Here is a 23669-nt window from a genome sequence, read left to right as displayed (position 1 = left end):
ATCTGTGGCAAAGTCTTTGCCCTGGCTGCTGGCTGGCATGGGGAGGGGGATGCAGCAGCACAGTGTGCCAGGGGTCCCTGTGCCAGCCACACCTTGGGGAACTGCAGCTCCACTGCTTTGCAGGCTCAGGACTCGCCCTCCCATCATCTATTGCTAAGTAAATCTAAACTGCATGGCTGGCCTTTCTGTGCTTTTCCTTAATTTCCTGTTTCCTACATGCCTGGCATAAGCTAACTTTGAGAGAAGTAACATAAAATGAAAGTCTTGTAGTGACACTTTTCCTAAAGAAGCCAATTTTGTGTTAAGTGGGAACATTGCAAAGGCCAGTTCCAAAGCTGGACCTAGACCACTTTTGGGTTCATTTCCTGCCTCTGGGCAAGTCACTGCAACTACTGTGGGCTTTTGATGGAAGTCTGTGATGAGAGCACCCAAATCCCTTGGGTACCAATTCTCTGTGTTCCCACACGTGCCTCAGCTGCTCTGCAAAAGGTGCAAGTGCAGCACTTGCCTCACAGCTGTGATGAGCACAAGGTGATGGTGCAGCCTGTATCCCCTGATGGTGTTTGTGCACACTTCTCTCTTCCCTTGCACCCCTCTCCTCTCGGCTGGAGCAGTCCCTCCCCAGGAGGGTGCACACATACAGCCAGTGTGTGAGGGCACTTTGTCACTGAGGAGCTTTTCCACCCCAACACCAGTGGTAGGACATTTGGACTGGAAGCAGACTCAATGCTCAGTTTATTCTTTGGTTTCCTCGTGTGGAATAGGGGAATTTTGAGCATATGGATAAAGCTAAATCAAAATGATAAAGTATTTCATTTCAGACTGAGGGCATTCACACAAGAATAACTCTTCCAGAATAGCTTATCACATAGACAAACTAAAAAAAATAATCTATTTTAACCAGAGGAATGAAGGAGGCATGGAGCTCTGGGTGACAAGCACAGCTCCCACAAACACATAAATCACAGATCACAATAGGCTCTTTTAGAGCTGTAGAAATGATAGTGCTGTTTTGGTAATGGAACTTCCTGATCCCATCTCTATGTACATGAACTATATTTATATTCTACACATGTATATATTCCAATTATATTGATAAAAATCCAATTGACAGGTGTGGGCTTTAATTAAGAGCTCTGATGTGTACTTTTAACTAAAATAATGTGATAGAAAGGAATGTAATTTATCAAAGAAACACTGCTGAATTTATGACAAGAACAGGGAGATAATGGGATTTCTGAGACACTGTGGATGCTCTTTGCAGTCATTTGAGAGGGCAGGATATGGGGGAACTTTACTGAAAATGAGTTTTTTCTGAGATTGTTTTAAACCTAATGTATTTGCAACTCCTATTTTGTGGATGCACACAGATTCTGACATGAATACTGATTTTTTAGATCATTTATTGTAACAAGTAGTTTTTGCCTGGAAAAGATCTGATGCTGCAGATTCCATTACAACATATTCTTTCATAATGCCAGCTTGTATTTCTTTTTAGTTGCAGCATTCTAACAAATTCCAGACTTGAATTAAATCTGCTGTTCTGACGTGTGAAATGTTGCCTAATCACTCTGGAGCTTTGTCACGTTTTTCCCCCTCCTTTTAATTGGATAATGTGCAGAGTCCCCCTGCAGCTAATCCATGCACAGGTTGGAGTGGAAGTGCTTGTGGTGGGTTGGAAAGCACAACAGAGGTGTGACTGCAGAGGGTGCTTCATTTATGTATAATTGGGCATAAAGGCTTGATGAGCCCTCCTGTGCTCCTCTTGTGCATGAAACCTGACCCCAGTGCACTCTTCAGTGAGCAGAAATGAGTATTTCTGCCTTCAGGCTGGCATCAGAATCTGCAGTTCTGCAGCTGTGAGGGGCCAGTGGGGAGGGGGGTGTCCTGCTCCTGCTCCTGGTGACTTGGCTGAGCCTCTGTGGGTTTTGGGTGAACCATGTGGACCTGGGGGGAGGCTGTGAGGCTGCTGGGCAGCTCTGCTGCGGCAGCTGGGGGCACTGTCCTGGGTATGATCTGTCATTTTTAAATTCATTGAATCCTGCAATGGTCTCAGTTGAAAGGTACAGTAACACAGCCTCAAACCATCCTCAGGTTGTTCATGTATCAACATGAGGAATAAACCCCAAAGATGTCAGTGTCCTGTGCTGCAAATGGCCCTGGCAGGCAGTTTGAGCTGTGGGCTCCTCAGGTACGCTCCATGGAGCATCTTGGAATTTTTCCCACTGCCCTTAACCTCATTTTTGATGCTGTTAGGGGATGTGTCACACATGGGTCAGAGATGGGCAGCTAGAGAGGGCCATTGACACAACTGGGAGGGGTTTGTCACCTGAAGGACCCCCACACCCTTCTCACTTGTGTGTCCAGCCTAGGAGGTGCTGCTTGCACATCCAAACTCCACCTGCACCTTCTGCTTTGGGCTCCTGATTTCAGCCTGACATTTTATCCACACATCACTCATGCTTCTCACTGAGTGGAGTGGAGCTGATCACAGCCCAGGGTTCTGCTTTAGAATGTTTGCTGCATTAGCTGCTTCTGCAGTGTGTCCATTTTGGCTGGGCCAGGAGTCACCCGCTATCAGGTTTTCTTCCTCTCAGAGGTAATTGCAGACTGGAGCTGAATTATCCCTGCCACCTCTTGGGAAAGCTGCATAGCCTGAGCCACAAAAGCCTCTTACAATGAGGCAACTTCCAGAGCTAATATGACTTCAGAGTCTTGTCTGAATCCTTCATATATTTCCAGGCCTATCCTTGCAATATGGTCACCAGAGCTGCTCTCAGCATTCAGCAGTGGTATCTTGGATACTGGATGCTGAAATAACACCCTTTCCCTGTGCTTGCTGGTTAATCTCCTCTTTATGGAGCCCTGGATTGCTTTTCCCCTCAGTAACAGCATCACATGAGGAGCTCACGTACGGCTGGTTCTGTACAAACCTCCTCATTTCCTTTCCTTAATTGCTGTTATCTGTGTGATTAGCATGATCCTGTATCAGTCCTTAGACAGGCACTGTGCCATGTGCAGCTATTGAGAGCTCTTTGCTCAAATGAACGGATATTGCCTGGCTTCCCAGATCTGTTCCCATCATTAATGCTGCTCCTGGCAGCCAGTGCTGCATCAGCAGTGGCTCTGTGAGCTCCCCTCATCACTGAGTAAGGGCCTGAACAGGCTTGGATCAAGGACAGAAACCATTTGGCTATGTGGCTGTGTATTGTGTAGCACCTATTTGTGGGGGGATAGAATATAAAAAAATAAAGATATAGAAAGGAATCTCACCCCTGAGGAGCTGCAGCTGGGCCAATTATCAAAGATCAGGAACAGGCCTGACTTTAACAGGCCACAGGTGTAAGCAATGAGAAGAAGATGCTATAAAAGAGTGGGGTGGGTGGGTGAGAGGGGAACTGGAGTCAGTGGTTGCTTTGTGAAGAAGAAAGAGTCAGTGCTGTGAGGAGCTGCCCACGAGAAACACCAAGAAGGTTTGGAACTTTTGTGATAAGGAGACAACAGTGTGGAACCCCTGCAATAGGATGACAACACCTATTGGTTGACTAACTTTAAAATAATTTGAGTGCCTTTTTTATTTTATAAAGTACTTTTAGACTGAAAAGCTGCTGCACCTGGAAGTCTGCTTTAAGCTTAGATTTGTTAAATACTGATGCAACCCAAACACCTGGTTTACTTGACATTTTATTTTCTATGGTTGATGACATGCAGATTAGCTGATCTTTCCCCAATACCCCATTTATTTATAGGTATTGATTTATAGTGAGCTTTATCCAGTGTCCTCAGGTGGATCTTGCTATATTTTTTGTATGTATTAATAGTTGGCTTGAACTGCTCAGGAGTCTCCTTGGCACCTTGTCTCCTCACGCTTGCTGGGAAGTCATAATCTGCTTGTTTAGGAGTTTGTTTAATGAGAGTTTGCCATAAGAAAAGGGGTCCTGGCCAGGGGTGCAGGTCCCAGCAGTGCTGTGGAACACACTCAGAGTTAAAATGCAGGACCCTTGGTGGCAGCTAGCAGCTTTAGCTGGCCCCAAATCAGTGAGTGCTTCTGGATGGGTTTAATTTGGCTGTGCCTGTCCCAGCCTGTCTGCCAGGCAGGAGGGCAGTGCTGGCAGACCCTGCTCAGGGCTGGGGCTGTGTTGGTGCTGCAGAGCTCCAGCTCAGCCTTTCACTGGGCCAGCCCTGGCACTGCTCCTTAGGCTCTCACGTGGTCATGGATGGAGATGCTGACTGAAAGTTCTGCTGCAAATCACCAGATGTTGATAATTGGCCACAACTGTCCTGGAATGGATCCAGATCTGAAATCAGGTTACTTTATGAGTGGTTTGTTCTGTGCTCTCTAAGCACCTCCAGAGAATTACTGCTTCCACAAATAGGAGGGGCAGAGTGTCCTGGTTTTGGGTTTCTGTATCAATACTAACAAGCTTCCCTCTGCAGCTCCCTCAGTGAGAGCACCAGTAATATTGACTTTCCCTGTCCCTTGGCTGTTGCAGAGGTGCTGCAATGCTCACTTGGAGCTGAGGGAAGGGGTCTCTGGGCCTCCTGGAGCACCACATTTGAGAAGCCTGTGCCTAAAAATAAAGAGCCACCTGGTCCATAGGTGTAAACCCACCCCTAGCCCAGCCTGCAGCTGTGCCCAAGCCAGCAGCACTGGTACCTTGGAGCCACAGTGCAGACCCTGGCTGCTGCACAGGTAGGAGATGCTCATCCTCTGGGCAGGGTCCAGAGCCAGGCAATACCTGGCTGTGTTTCTGCAGCACGTGCTGCTGCTGTCATTTCTGTAGCTGGTTGCTTAAACAGAGAGGGCACATCATAGCTTGTGGGGCTCTGCAGAGCAGTAGCCTGGTTCTTCAGGAGGAATTTGCCTCAATCTGTCCCTGTTAGGGATCTTCTGCATGAAGATTGTACAGTATTGCCTTCAAATCAGGCAGTACCTGCCAGGGCTATCCCCTGGGATTTCTTACTGCCAAATCCCCCAACAGAAGAGACATATTCACATCAGTAGAAAAACAAAACATGAAGAATTAAACCTGAAAATACAGGTGAGGAGGGAAAGGTGGATTTTTGAGCCCTGTGGCTGTCGTGGAGCACTCTGCTGACGTGCCAGTCCCCTGTGATGCACAGCATATGTCAAGGCAGCTCTGTTTAAAGGGATAACATCAAGGCATCTGAAAGGCTACCTCCTTTTTGTTCTTATTTCATCCTGTATTACAGGATTTTATTCAGGTTTTTCAGTGGCCTCCTGGGTAATGCTTTATTACAGTGACAGTTTGGAGTTCAAGTTTGTAATAATGGGATCTATATAAATAACACTGATTCTGCTGCCTCCTGTAATGCTTCCTGCCTGGGAACACTTAAAAGCTTTTGAAATGTTAATTTCCTGTAATTTGGGATAGAGAAGCACCTCTGGGTGCTGCAGAGGGCATGGCAGCAGTGTGTGCTGTGCTGGTCAGCTGCCTATAACAGCCATTCCTTTGAATCAAGGGCTCCAAACAACTGAGGGTCTTTTTGCACTCAAAATGAGTAATTAAAATAATTGCTTTTTTAGGTGTTGGTGTTTTTTTCCTTTTGTCATTTTGAGGCTTTCAAACAGAGGCCAGGTAGTATGAGGCTCAGTTTCAAGCACTGAAGATACTGTAAGGGGAGATTCAGCCTTGAAGAGGAGTCAGATGGAGGTTGGGAGAAAGGGATTGTTGCAGCCTTTCACAGATTTTGACTTGATGTGCAAAGAGATGAAGGATGCTGTGACCCAACTGCAGTGCTGTGTTGAGGACAGGCTCTTTGGCTCAGAGCAGCATCCTTGGTCCCACAATACAACTTTCCTTATGGTGCTGCCTTGTGCTGGGTGAATCCATGGTCAGATACCGAGGCACAGGCTAAGGCCCCCAGGTATCCAGGCTCACTTTGGGCATTTATATTGCTCTAAACAACCTGTGCTTGGTCAGGAAGGGGAGGGTGACCTGAGTCCCTGGGACTCTGCCCTGCTTTTCCCTGGGGAGCTGTTGCTGATGGGAAGGAGATGCTGTGCTGGGTGTGGAGCAGAGCCCAGAAGGCACATGTGGCATTGGCAGGATGGTGAACAGGGTGAAGGCTCAAAGGATTTCCTTGAACCATGCTCTGAAAGGGCCTGGCTGACAGGATTTGCACTGGATTGACATGAGTTTTCAAAGAAATGAGGGCTGGGTTGTACAGCAGCAGTGCCACTTTCCCTGGCTGACCTGCTGTGCTCCCTCCTTTCAGGCTAACATTAAAATGAATATGGTACAGCAGAGAGAGCAGCACAATTGGCTGCAGACAATGCATGTGCTGTTCTGGGCAGTATTGATTGCTCCCTGCCCAGATGTGTGTGTCTAAACCAGTCCATTAAGCAGAGCCCCTTGGGTGGATGCCAATCCTGTCACACTCAGTGGCTCTCACTCCATCCTGGCTGTGCCACAAGCACTGTGCACAATCTGCAGGCACCCACAGCCTGGCACACAGGGACACAGCCACAGGCAGCTCACTGCCCAGCGTGGCCCCCCAGCCTCTGTGTGTGAATATTCTTGCTCTGGTGGGGAAGTCCCTCCTTGTGCTGGTGTGGTCAAACTCCCAGTGATGAGTGGCACTTGTACCATGTGTGTGTCAGGGTTTTGGGAGGCTGCAGTTAAATCACAATGGAAAACTGTTTTTTTTTAGGTAGATGAATTAAGGGCAAGCCCTTAATTGGGCTACCATGGCTTGGTAGATGCAGAAGGGAGTCCTGGGTGTTGGCACTGTGAGCAGAAATGATGCAGATGCTGTTGGGGCACACCTGTGTCCCAGCACACTGAGCAGCCACCCTGGCTGCTGGAGGTGGTGACACCAGCTGTGCAGTGCTGGATGGGCTCTGCTGCTGGTCACACTGGGGCTGTGCCCTGTGCCTGCTGTGCTGCCCTGTCTGCTGCCACCCACCCAAACAGGGGCACTTTGGTCCCCTGCCATGCCAGTGGCATTGATGGCAGCCTGGCTCACTGGTGGGCATTTTATCACCTTTTAACACCGAAAGGCTTCTGAGTCTCTGCATTCAGAGAATCACAGCAGTGCTTTTCCAGCAGGGCAGAGGGTTGCAAGAGAAGGAAGCTCCATGTGCTGCTTCTCTCCCTCCTTCATCTCCAGTCTGTGCCCAGCAAACCCACTCCACAGCACGTGCCAAAGCTGTTTGGTGCATCTATTCCTACATCTTATTCTTTATATATGTACACATATATGAATGGGAATTATTCCTCTGGTAAATCTAAGTCAATAATTCTTTTCCTCCTGCAAGCATTTAGCCTCCTAGCAGATCCTGTAATAAATTAATCTTCTTTATCACTCCTTTAATTGGTTCCTCAAAACCAGTGAGCAGTGAAACCTATTGATTGATGTATAATGTTAGATTAATGTATAATGTAAATTAGTAGAAAGCAATTACAAGAGCTGCTGTGTGGATTGGTGCTGCTACTGGATTTGTGCTACAAGGAACTCGTTCAGGGTCAGTGTGTTAGCCTGTCCCTTGCATGTAGGAGCAGAAAAGCGCAAAGGTTTGGGGAGCAAGGACTTCTTCTGTGGAGTTAAATCTTGAATGGAGGAGAAGAGGGGGTGTCTGTTATTTTACACACCCCACACTGTCTGTTCTAAAGAGAGAAGAGCAATATGCCATGATGTGAGAGACTGCTAGAATCAACAGCTGAATTTTTAAATAATGCAGAATGATGAAGAGCCTTGATGTTTGACTCCTGGGGAGCTGTGGGTGGCAGTAGTGGCTGGTAGGAGGGGGATTTGGATTCATCTCACCTGAGCTTTGACATTTATTCCATGGGATGGGACAGCATTCCCTGTGGGCTCACTTTGCAGGAAGCAGAGACCAAGGTAACATCTGGGTTATTATACAGCTCACCTCAGCTCTTTCTCCCTTTGCAGTTTGAAGGGTGCTGTGTGTGGGTTGTGGGCATTTAACACTTTAATGCTTCATATTTAGGTGGGATGCAAACATGCTTAGGTACACAATCAGTTCTTCAGTGCCCTGCTGTGATCTGCTGATGTGAAAGGCTTAGTTATAAACTGTGCTTATTGTGGCTACAAATAATGCTTTGGGCCATCCCAAAATTCTATTGTTTTAGTGCAGCAGTTGGCAATGGCTGAAACTCCTCTACCTGCTTGTTCCCAAGACGGGGGGGAGGAGAGAAGCAGAAAAGGAAGCACAATAGAATGTCCCAGTGGTATTTTTTCTATTACATACCTGCCAAAGCCTGTAGTGCTGTGTTAAGACAAAGGGCTGAGCCCTCAGTGTTGTCCAAGGGAAAAGGCACAGAAAACTCTATTAAGGCCTCTGTATTGCATTGACCTTTGGTTTGCTCCCATCTTTTCCTGCTTTCTGTGATGTGACACACATCAGCTGTGGGAAAGGGTGGGCACTGCAGGTCCTGTTCTTGATTTCAGCTCAGAGGGTTGAGGCACACAGGTGACACATGGAGTGGAGCCATCAGGGCAAATGGAAATCTCATTTCTGTGCTGGGATTCTCCACAACACCCCGGTGTTGGCTTTGTCCTGCCCTTGGACCGCTCCTTTGTGAAGCCAGTGCACCCCTCACCTGTGTCTGCTGGCTCCTCAGCCCTCCATTGAAGGTGCCATTTGCTCATGCTGCACATCAGGGAGCCTGGAGCTGCTCACAGCTGATGGAAGAGGAAGAAAAATGGTTTTTTGACCTGGTTTTTCTTCCCCCCTTTGTTATGGGGAAGAACAAAGGACTAGAAACTTCTGAGAATTCTGTCCTAGTACAAGGAAGAAGCTCAAAAGGAGTTAGGAAGTCATGCTAATCCTCATTGCTGCCTGGATGAGACACTGAATTTCTGGTGCTCCGTGGTGACAGGAGCTGTGCTTCTGCTCCTGGGGACCTCTAACAAACACCCCTCAGAGTAAAGCAGAAAGGAAAGGTAAGTTGGAAAATGCACATTCCTTTGCCTAGCAGGAGTTTTTGCTCAGGCTGGAGTCCTAGCTCACCTTGTTTCCCTGCAGAAGGGACCCTCACACTCCAGAGTAACTCCTGTAGAAAGGCATCTCTTCCCCTTTCTTCCCAGTAGTTCTCACAACTAAATAAGGCCTGTTTTTGAAAAGCTTAGAATGTGGAGAGCACCAAAGATCAATTCAAATAATAAATAAAATGTAATCTGGTGGGAAATTGCAGAGACTAGAGATGGACTCTGTTCTGAGCTGTGTAGCAATGGGCAACGATGAGCTGTTTGCAGCAAGTGGAATTGTTAGGTAGGAAAATTGTTCAGTCTGTGAGTGTGGTCAGGCATTGCCATGGGGACCCAGAGAGGCAGGGAGACCTCAGGCCTTGGAGACACTCAGAGCTTCACTGGGCACAGCCCTGAGCAGCCTGACCTGATTCTGAGGTTGGCTCCAGCATGAGCAGGAGTGGGGATTCCTGCCAACCCCAACTGTTCACTGCTTCTGGGATTTACAGGGGCAAATTCTGTTACAGTTAAGCTATCATTTTGTAGGTCTGTTTTTATCATGAGAGTACCCTGCTTCATGAACTGTGGTGTCTCTGAGCATTCATTATTCAGAAAAAGTTTGTCTTCCAATTACACAAGATCATAAGAAGAAAAGTGTCTGGTTTGTCAGAACTGCAGAGCTAAAATAAGCTGCAGCAAGCACATCTCCTTGGCAAGGAGCTGGTGTCTCTAATTAGAAAAGCTCTGGAGAGTTAATCTTCTTGGGTATGAGACCTATTGCTTCCTCCTGCACTGTGATGGCTGGAGCTGAGCAGCTTTGAAAAAGGCCTGGAGGCTGGGCTTCAGATAATTGCTATGTCCTACTTGGGAACTAATATCTATATATATATTTTTATATATATATATAAGTTCCCAAGTCGGATATATTAATATCCTACACATATACATATATATATATATATATGTGAATTTTGCAAACATGAGGTTTGGTGTGCTCCTGTCAGATGGCTGAACTGCAGCAAGGCTGAAAATTGTCTGGGAATTGAAGTTGTAAATTCTTTTAGTTAAAAAAAAAAAGTGCTGGAAGTCCTAATCTCTGGCAAGCAGCTGCTGCAGAGTGGAGTAAGTTGTTGTACCATCTAGCTGTGTGAGAGCAGTGTCCTCAGCAGGCAGGAAGAATCCTGGTTGCCTGGAAGTGCCCAAGACTGGGCTGGTTTCTTGCCTGGGGTGGTCATGCCTCACCCTCCCAGAGGTATGGGCAGCAGGAGGGGAAGGGGTTGTGACAGTGAGATGAAACATAACTATGAAACATAACTGGGACTATAACCTCAGCCACACTGCCAAAGAGATAACCTTGATATTTCAGTGCCTATCAAAGGTGTCTTCTGCTCTCATGCTAATGCTCTCCAGAGCAGGGGAGGCAACTAATCAGCATTGCAGCAATCAGTCATGTTTCCCTTGGCACATGATGAGTGTAATTATTTTGCAGTTCACTCCATGTTCTTGGTACCTGTAGTGATGTTTATTCTGGGAAGCTTCTGGGACTGAGGTGCTACAAAGGTTTTAATTTCAGACAGGAATGAACCAAGTTGGGTTCTTGGCCTGGGCTCCAAATTTCCAGAGTTTCTCCAAGTCCTGGTTGGCCTTATGAGACTTTATCAGTCCTAGTTCCTTCTCCTGAGACATCTACCACATGAGACAGTTTTGATGTGGATACTGATGAACCAGGACTGACTGATGAATTCCATCAGATAAAAATAGCTTGTGTGTATCAGCAATTGAACCAAACTGCTTGGTTTAAAAGCAAAAGCCTTGTCTGACTTGTCCAGCATGGTGCACTCTGTCTCCTCCCCAGCAGAACTTCCAACCCTCCCTGCAGCTCATGGGCTGGAGGCACAGGAACTCTTGGCCAAGGCAGGAGGGACTGGGGCTGCACTGGACCTGCACTGGCTGTCCTTGGGCTCCAGAAAAGCTCAGGGTTTGTGTGCCATGTCCAACAGGAGCTGTGGTGCCTCTACTGTGGCAGAGCTGTGTGGCTCCCTGGCGTTTGAAAGCACTCACCTGGTGCAGTGGGCAGCTCTCTTTCAAATGCTCAACAGCCCCTGAGCAGGTTAGCACTGCCTCAGACCTGACACTTCCCAAGAAGCCCTTACTGAGGTATTAGTCAGTAAAACCTGGGCAAGACTCTCTCAGCCTTCAGGCAGCTGGCAGCTCACTCTGCCATAGGTGCTCTCCTGACCAGCAGCACCCAGATAGAGCCATTTATCTTGTTCTAATAATTGCAGTTACTTGCAGATATCTCTATCATAATGTCATATTCTCATATCTGAATTGCCCCAGATTTGCACCATACCCATGTCAAGCTCTGCAAATAACCTAAGTAGTGATGCTGTAGGAATTTTGTTTTTACTGTCAATCTCCTGTGCAGCACAATACCTTTGAAAGCTGCAAGAAATATTTTTATTATTGGATGCGAACTCCCTGGGAATGTGCAATTGATTATTCAAACCTCATGCTGTTGCTGCAGAGATTTGTGTTGCTGTGAGTGACTTTGATTCCCTGATAGCCTGTCTCATGCTCCTGTCCCCTAATGGAGCTGATAGCATTAAGTCATGCAGTTAATCAAGTGGAAGAAATTGTTTCTCCTTATTCAAAGACCTGATGACTTTATCCAACAGGGAGGGTCTAACAGAATAAGACAAGGAGAAGTAGATGAGATAAGAAACAGCCACAGGACTCACTAAGCAGTGGAGTAGGAGTGTTTTTAAAGGCTTCAAATTTGGAATAGAAAAACATTCTGAATGATCTATGGAAAGCCAGCCTTCTGGCTGGCACTTTATTATTGCATTTCTCTGTATTAAGGAGTCAAAGATCAAGAATAAATTCAGTCCAGGTAGTGATACACAGAATTGTTAATTGAGGTGTGTGAGGACAGTGTAGAGCATGGCAGCTCCTCCTTGGAGGCAGCTGGCAAAGATGGGTGCATGGTCCCAAATTATCTGTGTGTGATGGGTTTTCTGCACAGTATTTCCATCACTGATAATGAGGAATTAAAACATAATTCACTAATGCATGAAAAGAACGGGTCTTCACAGGGCTGGGTACTCCCAGGCAATGATTATCCTGATGAAATTAACTTTAATACAGGAGGCTCAGGAGGAAGCATAATTCTCCCTCCTTTTCATGCTACCTATTATAACAATGATCTGTGCAAAACCAATTTGACTATTAGATCATTCCTCCTAAAATAACTCCAAACCATTTACAAGTATCCTATTAGGACTTGCTGCAAGTGGATGCTGAAGCACTTCCAGAGCTGCTGAGTTTAATTTGTACCCTCCCTGTTACCTTTGGCAGGTGGAGCTGCAGTCTCTGGCAGGTGGAATTCCTGCACTTCTGAGGAATGGCAGCAGGCAGAAGGGATCACTCTGCCTCTGAGGGGGCAGTGGCAGTGTGCTCTTGTTCACAGCCTTTAGGGAGCAATACAAGGATGCTGTGTGAAACTGCCCTCTGAGACAGGCCCCACACTCAGCTCTGCTGTGCTCTCATGAATTTATAACAGCTCTGCTACACTGAAATTGTTCCAAGGCTTTGCTGGTGAGGATGCAGTCAAAATCTCTCCCACAGGGAGCAGAAGTGCTGCAGAGGAGTTTGCCCCCTCCACCAGGTCACTTTGAAGTTTGACTGTCCTGCTAAAGTGTGTTGCTTTTATTCTCAGAGTTACAGGCAAATAAGAAAGGTAGGAAATAAGGCAATTTCACCAGGTGGTGGAGTTCTTTGGAGCAGTGAATCCTCCAGGGAGGCAGAGAAAGAGAAACCACGCTTCTATGCATGCTGCATAAGGGATAAAAATGTACAAGTGTTTTCCATTCCCAGGTTCATCTTTTGCTTTAGGCTTTGGTGAGCTATAGTGATAGTAGTAAAAGATAATGAAATGGTGGCAAATGTTAATAAAGATTATGTGGAATAAGGCTGAACATTGACTAAAATATTGATAAATGAGAGTTTTAAGACAAATCAAAAAGCATTTTTTCTGGCAAATACTTATGCATCTTCCTCTCCATTTAGACAAGATCTTACTTGCAATCAGCTGGCAAAGGCATTGGACATCAGTCTAGAGTAACCAGCACAGCAATTGTAAAAAAGGCACTATTTTAGAGTTTAACTACTTTTAAGTGACTGTGTAACTCCCTTGTGTCAAGGAAAGACAAGTTTTTACTTTTTTGAAAAGTCTATATCCTGCTGGACTAAAGAGTGCAGAAAATGCTTGTTTGCTGGTGAGTCACTAGTGAAATCATTAGATTTGAGCCTTGAACTGCAAGTTGTAGATTCAGGTGCTGAAGAGCAGAACCAAGAGCCATGAACCCTTCCCTCAGCACAGTGCTGCACTGCTGAGCTTCTGGTCCCAGCTTTGTCACATGTGGGCAGGTCTCTGATAGCAGAGCTGGTAAGGGTCTATGAGAAATCCCAAAACCTGCAGAAAGGAGGACTTCTCAGTCACAGCCCCATCCCAGTCCTGGCTAGGATGCTTTAGGGCATCTCAGCACGTTGCTGTTTAGCTGTCAGCTGCTCCTTAAGGCAAACAGAGTTGAGTGTGAATTTGTCACAGTGTGTGACACTGACAGAGCTGGAGCTGCTCAGTGCTGTGGTGGCATTCAGGATGTTGTGCCAGCATCCTGGAATTTACTGCCCACACTTTGCCATGTGTGTGAAGGTGAGCTGGCACCACATGAAATGTCATGTAGGCCAGGTAATCCCTTTAGCATGTATTTAAACTGTTGTGGGATTGATCATGCTGGGTCTGGGCTGAGAATCACCCTGAGCTCACACAGTCCAGTGCATTCAGCAAGAGTTCAGGTATCTGCACCTTAATGTGTCACATCCTCCTCAAAATACTACCAGGGGCCTCATCTGCAGTGCTTACCAACCTGCATCTCACCCTCTGCTGCACTTAGTTTCTCACAGATTTCTTTTGTTTTGCTCAAGAAAAGCCCACACTAGAGAGAATTGATTTGGAACACCATAAAGTCAAGTGTTCATTGCATCCATTGATGTTTCAAGCTTGTGTCTCTTGTCTGCTGTAATTACTACAGAGAAGAGGATGTGATAGTGGTCAACATCAGAATTAATGAAGGAAAAAAACCAAACATAAAAGGCCATTGCATAGCGCAGCAGGCTTTGAGCAGAAATGTAACAGGACCTCATGAAAAATTTCCCTGTGAGTTTTTAAATACTGATTTTCTTCTTTCTTGTTGCAGTTTCTCACTCCATGTTCACAGTGGCTTTCTGTTCCCTGTGGCAAACCAAGGCACAGGAAATCCAGCCAGCCACTCTCCCCAGCATGGTCCCTTCCCAGACCACTCCTGCCAGGCAGGATGGGAATCCCCTTGATGCTGGGATTGTTAAGTTTTCCTGCTGGTTAGGGCCTTTTATACCCTTTCAGTGCCAGTTCTGTTCTACTGCTGAATGGTAAGAGCCAAGCAACTCTGCTGTTGAGTTGGTTTGGCTGCTCCACTGCTCCTGTTCCCCATTTGTTTCTTTGGAGTGGACGCAATGCTCAAGGTGGGTGCTGTCTTTGCCCTAAATGCTCAGGTTTGAGATGTTCTGTGGGTTCTGCTCACTCCTTCCTGCTGATCCAAGACTTTTCTCTCCTGGTACGAGTCCAGCACTCTCATCCACAAGTGCTCTGGGCAGGGAGAACATGGATGGGCTGTAGGTTCCTGTGGCTGTGATCTGCTGTGTCATCTCCTTTTGCTGGTTCATTCCAGCTGAAAAGGCACCTGGGAGGAGTTTGGTGTTTTCCTAAGGCACACTTTGGTGTTCCAGCCCAGCCTCTGGGTAATGCTGGGTGTTTACTCTGCAGTATTTGTCATAAACACTGTCACAAGGTTGTGTATCAAACATCTCAGTTAGTAAATGGTCACATTACAGAATTGATACATAAGGAAAGCAGTCATTGCCAATGCCCAGGAAAAAACATAATCCATTCCTAAAAATAGAAGTGTGACAACTCATGACTTGGTTATTGGGTCTTGGTCAGAGAGTATTTCATTGATTTCCAATGTGGTGTATGTTATTTTTAAGTCATTACCTATTTTTGGCCTTAGGAAAATTTTGCAAAGAGAAGGAGATATTGCATCATATCTGTTCAGTAAATATTTTAGTAATAACATGAAATAGGTTATAAGCAACAGGTTAGGAACTTCCTTCATAGAACACAGCCTGCTCATCAGCTTGCTAAGGATTATCCCCCCCAGTTTGTGGGAATTTGGGGTCAATGTCAGGAAATTTTCTACCATATTTTTTGCTGTAAAGGTAATGGAATATTTTAGTATTAAAATCTGATTTTTTTTGAGGATAAATAAATATGGTGTGATAAGGGATTCTGTTTGAAATCACAGATAGATTTAGTGGCTATTGGTGACTGTGTGGGCTTTCCTTGCAGTGTCTCTATGACCTGTCTGTATCTTCATGTGTGGTTCTGCATTCCCTCTCTCTCCCTGTGCCCACCCTTTCCTGTGCAATCAGGTAAGGAGGTTTCACACCATGTTGCCTCTGCCTGCCAGAGCAGGGGCATTTGTTTGAGTCCTTCCTGGCCAGAGATTGGTCACAAAACAGGCCTGACAAGAACATCTCTGAGACTGCTATGTTGTCATTAATTCAAGTTGAACTTGGCCAGCAGGCTCCAGACTTATCAGAGTGGACAGACAGGCAGGCAGCCCAAGGACAATGACTGCACGGTCTTGGGAAATGAGCTAAAAATAATAGTGTATTTATTTCTGCAAAATGAAATTGGGTTTGATTTGACCAACCTCTTGAGCTAATAAACATAGTGAAAATGAGATTACCCTGGCTGATTTATAATTTCTGGTAGATATTAATGATTGGGTTTTTCTTTTGAATAATTAAAGAATTTTTCCTGCTCTAAGTGAGTGCACTAGGTCTCATTAATCTGAAGTCTTAAAAATATATCCTTTACCTGGAGAGCCTAAAAACCCACTAGTTTTCTTATAATTGTTCACTTGCAATGTAAGACCATGAAGCTACTCATAGAAAAATTGTTTTTACTCTTTCCACGTTTCTGTGAGTGTGTTAGTCCTATTTACACCTTGTCTGTTTATTGCCATCTTGGTTCTGCCTTCTGTTTCTCTCCTGGACAGATCCAGAGTCTCTCTGCAGGATCAGTCATGGCTAAATTTAAGCACACAGCTATAAAATAAATACTGGATAGTTTTCTTTTCCCCACAGACTTCAGTTTCCCTGAGAGAGACCTTAAAACAGAGGCATGCTGCAGCAATTTTTGGTGGTAGCCCAGCTTTTATTTCTGAGGGCATGTTGTGGAGGCAGCTTTCTGTCCAACAGCAGCAGGATGATGGCCTTTAAAAATAGGACCTCTTGCCATTTTGTGTTCTTGTCAGAATGTCACAAATGCCATGAGGTCAGGTTTGTTTTTTCCCATTTTCTCTTCTGGTTATTGCCCTCATCAAAGGAATGGATTGATTTTGTGGGTGTGGGGTTTCATCCTTGCAGTGGCAGGGCAAGGAGGCCCAAAGCTGTGCAGAGGTTCCCCAGGGCAGCAGGGCTGTGAGGGCACAGAGCTGGGCTCTGCAGAGTGCTGCCCACTTCCTAACACTCCTGTTAGGAGGTTTTGACCTTTCCAAGGATGGAAACAGCAGCTGCAGGAGTGGAGGCAGGACTTCTCACCCTTCCCTCCCCAGAGCATGAACAACCCACACTCAGGCTGTGGAGGTCCCTGCAGCCCATCTGCCCTCAGGGTTCCTGTCCATGGGTGTCAGCACAGCCACAAAGGGAAGTGTTGTATTCAACAGCTCCTAAAGATTGTTGTGAAAAAAAACAAAGCCAAACAAATCAAATCTTCTCCCCATGAAACTCAGCCACACTGGGAAGCAATGCGAGCACAGAGCAGGGAGAAAGAGAAGGGTGGTGTTTGGTCAAACATGTTGGCTGGAGGGTTCAAGTGCCTCCTGCTGCTCAGCTGGCCCAAAGCCTGGTCCTGAACTCTGCAGGGTGCATGCCAAAGGGCCCTGGCTGCCTTTGGGGATGCTGCAGTGCCACCAAGCCAGCCCTACACGCTCTGGCAAAAGCCAAGGCTGTGTTTGGCACCAGGAATGGTCCTTTGTGCCCAAGTGGCTCCTCCAGGGACAAGCTGTGCTTGTTGCTGCTGATTTCCAGGTGGGCTGTGCCCTCAGCTGGCTTCATGCCTTGGGCTGGCTGCATCCCCTTGTGTGCATTATCAGGAATGGTGGGCAGGATGGTGTGGTGATGTTCACAGGGGTCCCAGGATGAGGGAAGAGATGAGGGTCTGACTCTAAGTTTCAGAAGGTTAATTTATTATTTTATTATATATATTATATTAAAACTATACTAAAAGAATAGAAGAAAAGATTTCATCAGAAGGCAAGCAAAGAAAGCAGAGAATGGAATGATAACAAAAGCTTGTGTCTCTCAGAGAGTCTGAGACAGCTGGATTGTGATTGACCATTAATTAACAACAACTACATGAAACTAATCACAGATCCACCTGTTGCATTCCACAGCAGTAGATAATTATTTACATTTTGTTCTTGAAGCCTCTCAGCTTCTCAAGAGAAAAAATCCTAAAGAAAGGATTTTTCATAAAACATATCTGTGACAGACAGGATGGGTGTTGGGAACACCACCTTCCTCACGCAGGTCACTGGGGGCAGGTGGGATGGCCCTGTCCCCTCTCCACATCTAAGTTTATTCAGCTGCAAAATTGGAATAGTAGGAAGCTTAATGTCTGGGCTAAACTGCTACCCAAGTCAAAGGTGGTCTCTTTATTGCTTGTAGTAAATAACAAACATGTTCCCAAGGCTCTGTAATTAGCCTTTTTTGTAAAGGGGAAATCAATTTCCACAGTTTCCTTGCAGAACTTCTGCATCCTGTCTGGAGAGAGCAAACATTTATCATCCTTCAGGAAATCCTGTGGGGAATCTTTGGAGCTGGCAGGGTCCAGCTCAGAGCAAACTCCTGCAGGTACCATCCCCATGACAATTTTCCTTTGAACTTCAGACCAAATTCCTCAAAAAAGGAGCAATCCCTGCTGTAGGGAAGGGAAGGACAGTTTAGGAATATTCTCTATTGCTTTTGGAAAGCAGAACCCAAAAAAGGCAATTTTCAGGAGAGGATTAAAAATTTGAATCCTGAATTCAATAGCTGAGAGGGAAATCTGTTTTAAAGCAATCAAACCCACTCAGACCCATCCCATGCCTCTAATTGCCAACACCAGGGTGTACCAATGGTAATCTGCACTCCTGGGGTATGGGATAGAGAATCCAGGAAATGAAGAAATGGCAGGATTTTGACCTTTCAGCAGAAGATTCTGCAGAAAAACATCTTCTCAAGTATGTTTATATTTCCAGAGAAATAAACATTCTCCAAAGGTACTCTAACAAGCAGATCCAGAGCAGAGTAGATCAAATGGGTTTTTATTTGCTCTACATGCTGTTGGGCAGCCAAGATTGATCACTTTACCTAGAGAAAATGGAAAAATCAATGTAAAAGAAGGAACAGGTTAAGTTTTAACAGTAAAAAAAATGAAGCTTTCCTCATGTGTCCATAATTTGATGCTGTTTTTCACAGAGGGTTGGCAGGGCTGTCCTTTCTGTCAGCATCAGAGCAGCTGGGAAGTGCAGGTGAGCACGAGGGCACTCACTGCAGGGCTGGTGGGGAGGTGTTTGTGGCCTGGTGTTACTGGGGGGTGGGCTAAGAAGTGTCAGCCTCACTCAGTGCCACAGGGAAACTCTTTGGAAGTTTGGGATTTGGAAAATTCCCACTTTGTTTTAAATTGCGGGAAATTTGATTGGATTTCAGTAATTTTTTTTTTTTCTGAATTGATGCTACGGTTTTTTCAGAATTGGAATATAAAAAATGTCAAGTGTGGTGCAAGAACTCTCAATGTAACAAAATGAACTGGGTTGGAAAAGACCTTTGTGATCAAATCCAACCTATGACCTAACACCACCTCATCAGCTAAACCATGGCTCTGAGTGCCACATCTGGGCTTTTTTAAACTGTTTGGAGAGAAACTTTTGCTTTAAAACCTTTGACCTGTTCTAAGTGAGACACTGGAATTATGTAACTGACTGAAAACAATTCAAATTTAGAAATAAAAGCAGTTTTCTGGGTTTAAACCCACTTACTGCTCTGCTGTGGGGTATTTTCAAGGTTATCTTTGCAATCACAGGTGACAGAATACTTTTCCCAGTGCTGAGACATGGAAGCAATGCATGATACTGTCCTGGAAGCTCCTGGGAGCTGTTGCAGTATGGGTTTGTTTATATTTACAAATTAATTGGACTTGTTCCTGGCACTTGTTTGGATTTAGCTTAAGAATAATCCATATTGTCCAAATAACTTCCTAATAATAAGGACCCACTGTCAGAGCTAAATCCCAATATTGCACTGCAAAGTAGCTGGAGAATTACCCATTGCCTTAAATAAAAATCACATTTTCCCAAACCAAGCTGTAATCAGTGAGAATTGTTGATTTTCAAGACTTTTAAAACTGAGTCAATAAAACATGCTGAATCTTACCTTATCTACATTTTGAGTATCAAAAAGCATTAGTGTCTCTCAAACAGAATTATTGTTTTTTAAAACACAGTGAAATGAGAATGTACCTCTGCAAATTTAGCATTTTGGGAAAAATGGTTTCTTGAATAAGAATATTATAAAAGCCATCAGAGAGAAAAGTGCTGCTAGGAGGAGGATGTTGCATAAGGTGTCTGAGATAAAGGTTTTACTATTTTTTGTGTTCTCATAAAATTTTACTGAAATGGAAGATTTTTCTCTTTAAATGTTCATTGTTATGCACATGCTTTGCAGAGATAATAGCTACCTTTGCCTAATCCTCATGGGCTGATTTGAATACAGAATTGGAATCATTCTCCAATTGCTTTGAACCTGGGGGAAAAGTATCAGCGTTTATTCCAAAAGACTTGGTGAGTTTTAAGTTCCCCCAGACATCAGAGAGATTTTAGCCCATGACTGAAATCAATTGCAATATTTATCTGTTGGCTTTAATTTTTAAATATCCTTCAGTATCAGGACTCAGAACCTGATTTACTTTTCAAAGCAATTTAAATTTTTCAAACTCAATTTTTTTTTTAAATATAAGATTTTTTTCTCTTCTTCAGCACACTCCATAAATGCACTTATGATGTGTGAACACCTTTTGTAGTGAATGGGAGTTCTGTGCAAGTTTCTTTTTAAGGCTGGTTCTTGGAGTACCACATTCTGTGGTGGAGAACTTGCTCTGCTGGGCTCAGGGGGCTGTACAGCCCAACCAGCCAGTGCTGTGAGGATGCACCACGAGGCTGCTTTGTCACATTATGGATGTCAGGGCTCCAGTTCTCACACTGAACAAGTATTTTGGTTATCTAAAATGGAGTCACAACAAGATCCAGTTATTCAGCAAAACTGATCATCCTGCAGAGCATCCTGATGTTGTCCTGCTCCCTGTGTGCAGATCACAGCCTCACATTTTCAGTGTGAGTAACCACAAGCTTTTCCTTAGCTAGGAGTTATTTGAAAGAAATCCAGTCACTTCAGACCTGTCCAGAGCCACCCTGGATCCTGAGGAGTGCCTGCAGGGAATGGCTGATGCAGAGCCCTGTCCTGACACTGGGATTCAAAGAGGTGAAGCCATGGTAGGCCAGAATGTTTAATTGTCCCTGTTTGATATAAACATCAGACTCCAGCCTACAGGCTTGTCATTCACTTCACAGAAAGCAGCAGCTCTCTTCAGGCTGGTGAGGAGGCTGATGTAAACAAAACAAGATCCTGAGGAGGCATTTCCAGGATTGGGCAAAGGTTTGGGCTGGACCTGGACATGGCCAAAGAGCAGGTTTGCACTGTGGGTGTCTCTGGGTGCTACTGCCCGTGCCGCTGCTTTCCTGAGGTGCTCAGACCCCTGCTCAGAAAAATGAATGTTTAATTAAATCATCTAGTCAGGAAAAATTGTTGTCTGTATTTAGATTTATGGATATGTTTAAAATTAATTCTTTTTATTAATGGAACTGAAAGATGTGCTGAATTTTAAACACACTTTAAAATACTTAAGGAAAAAGTGCAACCTTACTGCTTGAAAGCTTTTGGTGAGCTCAAGGCCACCTTATTTCAGTGCTGCAGGGACAGTCACATTTGTTCTTGGAATTCCATTCTTCATCTTCTGGCATTGTTGCATGATCCTCAGCTGAAAATTGTGTTCATGGATGATGAGCACTTCATTTTAATCTTGATGAAATCTTACTGATTACATAATAGCTTGTAATTTATTAATTAAAAATAGATGGTGGGCTCCCTCATATTTTGATTAACCTAGTATCTTTCACAGTAAGAACTGAATTAAATCAGAAATATCAAAACAACTTTAAATATAATGTTCTGGAGGGATACTGAGAGCATCCCTTGAAGTGCTTTCACTTATGAGACAGCTAATTTGCATGAGTAACCACTTGGCAGCTGAAAAAAACACACTATGGAAAACATTCCACTATGGAAATGATCTTAAATCTTCCAGTCATGCGTGAGAAGCTCCATCAGTTGTCTTTTGGCTTTAACTGGATGTGTTTTCAGTGAGAGAAGATGTGAAGGACAGGGGGCTCTGACCTCCTGTGAACCTGTGAAGGAAGTGACAGACAGCAAGATGTAAACCTAAGGACTACAGCCAAGATACAGCTTGATTACAGATGCACTGAGTGATTTGGAAAGATAAACTTTGCATGACCCTGGGAAGAGGAATGCTGCTGAATGCTCAGGATTTCAAGTGAAGCCACTGAAGCATTCAGTAGTTCAAGGAAAATGTTGTGTCTTTAGGACTAAAATGTAAATTTATATCCCTTTTTTGAAGTCTGAGCATGCAGGTGAATGAGCTGCCCCTCCCTTCTGGAGGCAGCCAGATGTATAAGGGAGTTCTCTGAGACTGAGGTGTTATTGCTGGCTGTGCCAGTGGGAATTGGGTTTGGGAGCAGGTAAAACTCAGGGTTTGCTTTGCTGGAACACCTTGTGAGGCTGTACCTGGGCTCAGGTGAGTGTTTGGGCAGCTGCCAGACCTGTTTGTGTCAGGCACGAGCAGCTCAAATAAAGAACAACAGTGGGAACACTTTGCCATCTGCATCTCCTTGTCTTCTTTCCATCCCCCATCCACCTTCTCTGGAGAAATGTGGATGCACATTTTGGGGATACTGCAAGTAAAGAACCTTCTCTTATTGTTTTACCTTAAAGAGCAGACTAGAGTAAGGAAGCTGGTTACAGATATTCGTTGCTCTCACACTTGGAATTCTTGTGTATTTCTGTAGAATAAGTGATGATATTTATTGCTTTGCCTTTGCAGAAATTTGGGATTCTGTATCACCCCAGCACAGTTCATCTCTATGGTTCTCAGTAAAATGCATTCATGATGCTGCTGTTTATTACATTAAAAGCAGGTATACAAGAGAAGACATCAAGTCAATTTTGCTGCAGCATTTCTCTTTGTAACTGAGCCTTTGTTCTCAACCTGAAAGTGCACCAATATAATTTTACTCAACTTTCCAAATGTCTGAAATTCAACTGGAATTTTAAGAATCTGAAGTAAAATAATTTTTTAAGATCTAGACTGTAGTAAAAGCTTTTTTTTCTCAAGAATGTAGGTACTAAGGCTTCATCTATCCAGAATTACTGTTAAAGACTGAACTAACCAATCTTATGTATTGTATTTAGCTCTGGAGCCTGAGCAAAATGTCTTTTGCACACTCTGGGAAGTCACTCCATGTTTTGTTTTCCCCCCAAATGGGGCATATACCTTCACTCCATCATATCCTTGCTAGGAACTCCAGCTGTGCCTCAGTGCTTTTTCCAGAGAACTCTCACCTTGACTACTTCATGTTAATTGAACAATTTAGGGCTTTGCTTATTTTAATAGTCCAGACTTATGATATTCATCTCTTCTATGCAGTAAGGCAGAAATGGAGTTTCCAGTCTCTGTGGCCACTGGGCAATTTTCTGTGCAGAACATCCCTGTATGGAAAAGCTGCTGAAGGCTGTCCCCTGGAACAGAACCACTTCACTCTCAGCTCCTCCAGCTCTCATTCCATGCAGGTGTAATTGCACTGGGACTGAGGTAATGGTTTTTGACTTGTTCCAAGGTGCTGGGAAAATGCAGCCTTCCAGTCAGACAAAGGGAAGAGCTCCTGCAGGACACCTTCAGCTGCCATCAGCAGGGCACAGAATGACTGCTTGTGATGTTAGATGGCAGAAGATGTGCTCTGAGGGGATTTGGGAGGTGAAGGATCTCCTAGTCCCTTGTGCACATTTTTGTCTCCTAGCGAGGGCTGTGGTGAGCCAGGCCTGGGTGTTTGCCTGCTTGCTGAGCTGATGGATCTATGTGTGCATGGGCATGGCTGAAAATGGCTCAGGGAGATGGGCCCCAGACAGGTGAGGTACCTGGTGGGGTAAGACAGAACTAAAGTGGACTCAGCAGCCTCTGCAATGTGCCCAGGAAAGGCAGGGGTGAGGAGAAGGAGCTGCACTGTTGTGATGTTGGGTCACTCTGAAGGAGGGTGGGTGCACTGAGAGCACAGCAGTGAGTGCTCAGAACCTGCTGGGGGCTCTCTTTGCTCTCCTGAATTCACTTGACTCCAGTTTGCACAAGCTTTGGATGTTTCAGCTGAGTTGCTCCTAATTCTTTC

At 45.0% G+C, this 23669-nt stretch overlaps 1 long non-coding RNA gene across 3 annotated transcripts in view; it reads left to right on the top strand.

Annotated features, from left to right (window-relative positions):
- Positions 1 to 20103: 20103 nt before the first annotated feature.
- Positions 20104 to 23669, top strand: part of LOC139598206 (uncharacterized) — a 32615-nt gene continuing 29049 nt past the window's right edge. For all 3 annotated transcript variants that reach the window (XR_011681830.1, XR_011681829.1, XR_011681828.1), the window contains exons 1-3: positions 20104 to 20648; positions 20727 to 20845; positions 22937 to 23101. This is a non-coding gene — a long non-coding RNA (uncharacterized lncRNA). The remainder of the gene's footprint in view (positions 20649 to 20726; positions 20846 to 22936; positions 23102 to 23669) is intronic.

Source organism: Agelaius tricolor, unplaced genomic scaffold (assembly GCF_023055355.1).
Source record: "Agelaius tricolor isolate 1412-34295 unplaced genomic scaffold, bAgeTri1.0.p SCAF_19, whole genome shotgun sequence".
NCBI lineage: Eukaryota > Metazoa > Chordata > Aves > Passeriformes > Icteridae > Agelaius > Agelaius tricolor.
This window is presented reverse-complemented; position numbering and strand designations above follow the sequence as displayed.